This window comes from Malania oleifera, chromosome 3 (genome assembly GCF_029873635.1).
Source record: "Malania oleifera isolate guangnan ecotype guangnan chromosome 3, ASM2987363v1, whole genome shotgun sequence".
Lineage (NCBI taxonomy): Eukaryota > Viridiplantae > Streptophyta > Magnoliopsida > Santalales > Ximeniaceae > Malania > Malania oleifera.
The window spans coordinates 50,191,809-50,197,938 of NC_080419.1; positions in this window are offsets into that span (position 1 = coordinate 50,191,809).

Here is a 6,130-nt window from a genome sequence, read left to right on the forward strand (position 1 = left end):
CAATCAAGTTTTATGTGGCCTACCCTTTTACAATTATAGCAAGTTGGAGGTTCAACCTTAGTTTCTTTCTTACTTGATTCACTTTTGTCCATTTTTGTTCCTCTAAATTTTCTAGCAAATCTTTAATTCATTTTAAAGAATTTACCTAGTTTTCTAGTGAACAATGCTAGGTCATCATCACCCATCTCATTATCTTCTTCGTCACTCGAGCTTTCTTTTGAAGCTTTAAGTGCCATGGATTTCTTATGTTTACTAACTTTAGTTGTCCTTTCATTTATAGCCATCTCATACGTGAGAAGCGACCCTATGAGTTCATTTAGGGAAGTGTTCTTTAAATTTTTGCCTTCAGTTATGACAGTGACCTTAGATTCCCAAATAGGAGGAAGTCCTTTAAGGATTTTCCTAATCATTTCATATCTAGAGTAGTTCTTCTCGAGTGCATTCAAGGAGTCAATTATGTGAGTGATCCTAGTGTACATGCTAGTTATGGATTCCTTTGGGTTCATCCTAAAGGCCTCATATTCAATAGTGAGCATGTCAATTCTACTATCCCTAACATCTACAATTCTCTTATAGGTTACTTCTAGTTTGTCCCAAATTTCCTTTACAGATTTACATCTTGTTATCCTTGTTAAACTCATTGGTGTCTAGCGCACAGTATAAGACATTCATTGCACTTAAGTTTATTTGTAGCAATTTCATATTAGTCTCACTCATGTTAATTTCTTCTTTTTGGACTTCCTTGTTATCTAGAGTCTGAGAAGGAACATAGTCACCTTGGGTTACTACTTTCCAAACTTTCTAATCCATGGTTTGTAAAAATATTCTCATTCGTTGTTTCTAGAAGGTGTAGTTCACACTGCATAAAATAGGAGGTCTAGATAGGGATTGCCCTTCATTGAAAAGGGATACACCTATGTTTGCCATTTCGATCTTTGATGCCAATTGAAAGTAATAGTATAATCCATAAAGGGGGGTCAATTGGGTATTTTAAAAATTATTATGTGGAATCTCAGTTTATTTTAAACCTTTTTAAAATTTACCAATCACAATCTCTCACAAATATCAAACACAATCAACTAATCAGCGACAATACTATACTAATACACAATCCTAGGTATATATGAAACCGAAAAATACAATCTGAACTTATACCTTCAGCAATTTCAATAATCAATCCTGAATTTCAACAATGAACAATTATATTCACAAACCAAGATTCAATTATATATCTCAAACAAGTAATCTTTTTATGCTTGAATCAACCCACAAAAGCTTTACCTCAACCAACCAAAAACTAAACTCAAGTTTCAGCACTTGCTTGATTTTTCAGCCAAAACCATAAACCATTCAAACCATTAACAACCCAAGAAGCTTATTCAAAGTAATCCAAATCCGAACTCAACATTTAATAGAATTTTCCCAAAAATTTTAGAACGTACATAGCAGATTATAAAGTGTAGAATTTAAAAAGATAGGGAAAGAAGATTGAACACGAGATTTTTTACAAGGTTCGGCTTATCGCTTATGTCCTTGCCCCAAGCAACTTGCTGTGAGGATTTCCTTTACCCACTCCATTCAATAGGTGGAGTACGCATCTCTCCGTTGAAAGTTGGAGACCCCTCTCTAATGAGAACACCCTCTCATTAGACAACAACTTTATCCCCGAGTCGTCAGATTGCAAAAGCAACAATAACAATTCATTCGTACAAGCATAACACTCTCACAGTAGAGCAAAATTTGTACAAAATTAAGCCCTATATACTCAAAACAACAATTATGCAATTGAAGCTCACATAGATTGCAAAGGGATTCTGGTTGTAGTATGAGAAATTTAGAGAATTGAAATTAGAATTCGTTTAGGGCTTTGAGTAAAATGCACAACAAATTTTTCGATTTTGAATCAAGAGTATAGAATGTGTATCCGTGAGTATTGGTTGCCCTAATGCGTGAATAATCATCTTTATATAGAGTTGGAAAAAGTCTTACCATTTTCCCCAAGTTTGAAAACCATATCATTCAATTTTGAAAAGAAATCAGCGTTGTTAGAAAGTTTAAAACATAGACTTCAATCGCTTGAAGTATACCCTCAGTCGCCTGAACTATTTAAAAATAGAGTTTCAGAACTAGCAGTAGCCATTCAGTCACCTGAACTCGAGAGGTCAGTCACCTGGGCTCAAGTTCTGATTTCTTCTACGTTGGTAGTAGCAATTCTGTTGCCTAAGCACTAAGCCTCAGTTGCCTAAACACTATGCAACGCAGTGCTTCTCAAATTTTTGATCCCAAAACTTGTTTATACTTTGAAAGGTATTTTGAACTTTATGAAAATATTTTCCAGATTCTAAATCAAGTCTCTAAGTCTTGAGTTAAATCCTAGGAGCTTCAGTCACAAAATTGAAGTTTAAAAGTACTTACATGAGACTCTAATAAAAATTTAAAACATTTAAATTATAAGTCTTCATGTCGTATAGCTTTAACATTGTCCAAGCTTGATCAATACTTCAATAAGCTCGTATTCTTCATGACTTGTGACATTTAGATCAAGTTAGGTCCATCTTCATCAGGTTCAACCATTATGCTTGTGAAAACTATAAATATGTTAAATTTAACTCGAAAGCACAATTAATAATCTTAATTTGTTATCATCAAAACGAGATTAAGCCTTGTTAGGCCAACAATCCATTTATTCACCTATATATACACATTTAACCCAAGGAACCCTAATTTCTTACCCACACTAGTCACCCACTTCCCTTTGCGGCTCTAACCAGCACTATATGGCCGCAGCCCATACCAAGATTTCATAATTTTATCTTCCTCAGTTCCTCTTTTGGCAGCCTAACACCACAACACCAGCATGCCGTCACCGTACGCCATCACCGCAGATCCTCTCATCGCATGTCATTGCCTTAGTCCATCTCCCTCTCACTCCCTCTTACTCTCGGCCTCTCATCTCCCTTAGTCCCTCTCATGATCTCATCCTCAATCTCCCCCTCCCTCTCACTCTCATCTCCCTTAGTCCCTCTCATGATCTCACCCCCCTCCATCTCACTCTCATACGATCAGACCTCAATCTCCCTCTCTTGGCTCGACTCACTCTCAGATCTCAGTCTTCCACTCTCAACTCTCTCAGTTTGTCTCCGTTTGCTTTTTTTTTTTTTTTACATTTTATGTTTTTTTTTTAAGATTTAATAAATAAAATAAGGAGTACTTTTCTTTAAAAAATAAATTTTAAAAAATTAAAATATATAATTATTTTTAAACGGGTAACCTGTGACCTGCCTATTTAATAAATGGCTAGGTTAGGGTTTACATGATTGTGACACACTTAATATCAACCCGTTTACGACCTGACCCGTTTATGACCCAATTCGTTTACAACCTGCTTGGACCCGGCCCATAAACCTGTTTTACCATCCCTAGTTGGGTTGTCCAATTTTGATCAAGTTAATTCCGATTTGTTGAATTTCTGGATTCATGCCACCAACTAGACTAGTAAAAAATCTGGTTCGAGTTGAATAAGCTGGTCAATTGTTTTTGGCAAACCTGATTGGGATGTCAACATATTTTTCCAAATAAATATCATAACGATTTGTTTTGAATTTTATTTATCAGGAAATTTAATACAATTATAGAAAAAAAAATTAAACTCAAATCAAACATAAATACGATTCACAATTAGGTTAATAGACATATATTTTGCTCTCTTTAATGAGATTTAAGCTCTCTGCAATATTTTAGCTTAATCCATGAACCGGTGCAACAAAACTCCACTTGAGTTGTCTCTGTTAAGATACAACAATTCGATTTAAATTCATATGACTTTCCCCAATTCTATGCAAATAGAAGAGTCTAAAGCTCCACAAAATCACGTTTTTCTTATGTTATCAAACTCTCTAGACTTGAAATATGTAAACACATTGGTGTGCAGAAATTATGTTATATAGAATCAAGACCATATTAGTCTATTTATAGGCACACAAAATTTTTCATTATCCATACACTCAACAAATAGGATGTATCTAAAATAAATAGATACACGCCTAAAATCAAGATACACTCACATAGATGATTTATGGATTTATGAAATACATGAATAAAAGACTCAACTAAATATAGATACAATATAGATACATTTCTCAATCCAAGGTACATGTCATATATATCCCAAGATACACTCACTCCATATATAAATTAATAATATTAAAATATTTAAATACACTAACAATTCCCCCCCTCATTTTAATATTATGGATGCAATATGCATGTAGAGAGTTTAATAATCAAAGATGGATAATTATGCATAATGAAGGTGTGCTCATTAAAGTTTCACTTAGTGAACAATTATTTTTACTCCAGAGTCTATAATGGTCTTAGACTTGAACTATGTTTGTTCAAGGGAAATAAAGTATTACTGCTCATACATAATAATCTAAATGTTGACATGAGCTTTAATAGCTAGCACATTTTTGGACTTGTGCTAATCCTAGTTTCATAAGTATATTTAAAAATAAGTCTAATTCTCATAAAGAGCAATCCCACTCTCATGCTCACTTAGGTGAAATTTGTCAAGGATGCTCTTGTAACTCTAGCACCCCACTCATAAGAGATACACATTATCATTAAGAGTTTAAAAACTCAACTTTTCCCATAACAAGATAAATACACTTACACCATAAGGATGAGTTTAAGATAATAGTACATTTCTTACGATCATCATGTGAATTCATTCTTCCCATTGAACCCAATTGCAAGATCTCTTGTCCTTGAGTTGGGTATTCTCATACATGGTTCATGATTTTTTATGTTTTAACCCTATCATCTTTGATGTGTTCCAGACCCTTTCTCGTGCTAAGGTCTTAGATATGGATTTGCAAGATTCTTAATAGACATCATATAATTAACATTAATTATGGCACGACTTAAATATGATTTCAATACTATATTTCCTGTTTATGAGTCCAGATTTACCATTATAATGATAGTTATTCAATCTAACGATTGCAGTAGTGCTATCACAGTTAATTAGGATAGATGATATTGGTTTTTCTCAAAATATAATTTCATATCATATGTTTCTCAATCAAATTTTCTTCGCAACTATTATTTGTTTTTAAATTTCCAACAAATAGCACCACCACTTAAAGTCAAAATATAATTAGTAGTAAAGAGGGAATCACCTAACAAAGTATTCCAATCGGCATCACAAAAACTTTCAAGTACTGCAAGATGCTTGGTAAAAAAAAAGGTCATATGTTTTGGTACCAGCTATATATTTCATTATATGCTTATGAGCACTCCAATGTTCTCTACTTGGCTTGTTAGAAAATCTACTAAATATTCCAATTGCATATGCAATGTCAAATCTAATCAAATAAGTTGCATATCTTAGGTTACCAATAATACTATTATTATTTTTATTAATCTCTTTATTTTCACTCTCAATTGAAAATAAGTGATTACTTGAATCAAAGGGAGTAGTGACATGTTTACATTTATTGTAACCATATCTGTTCAAAAATTTCTCAAATTAATGTGACTGATCAAGAAATATACTATTGTATGATCTTGTAATTTTCATGCCTAAAATACAATTAGTCTCACTTAAATCTTTCATCTCAAAAATATTTTTTTTAGCATATATATTGTTTTATTTATGACATGCCAATTTAAACGAAAAAATTAGCAAGACATTGACATAGATGCTAATAATAATACACCAGTCTTCCATTATTTTTCTTCTTAATTAAAATTTGCTTGAGAGCTTTTAGAAAAATGATCATTGGGCAAAGTTTTGTGTTCAGAAGAATTTGAACTTACCTCATTTGAGTTCATTTCTTGATATTTGATCAATTCATCATTCAATCTTACAATTGACATCGTATTTTTTTTTGGGATTAATTTAGCCAAAATTTGGGTTAATTTGGAGTTTAAGGAACAATTAAGAGTGAATGTGAGTTTTTAAAAAATAAACTAAAAACATGTTCTCCCTCCCTACATTTCATTGTGCAAATGTCCCATTGAGAGTATTATGAAACCTTAATTTCATGTTTTGAGACTCATTTAATCAATAATAAGGGGTTTTTCTCATTTTAATTTGAAATTGAACAAAAATAGGATAAAAAGAGGG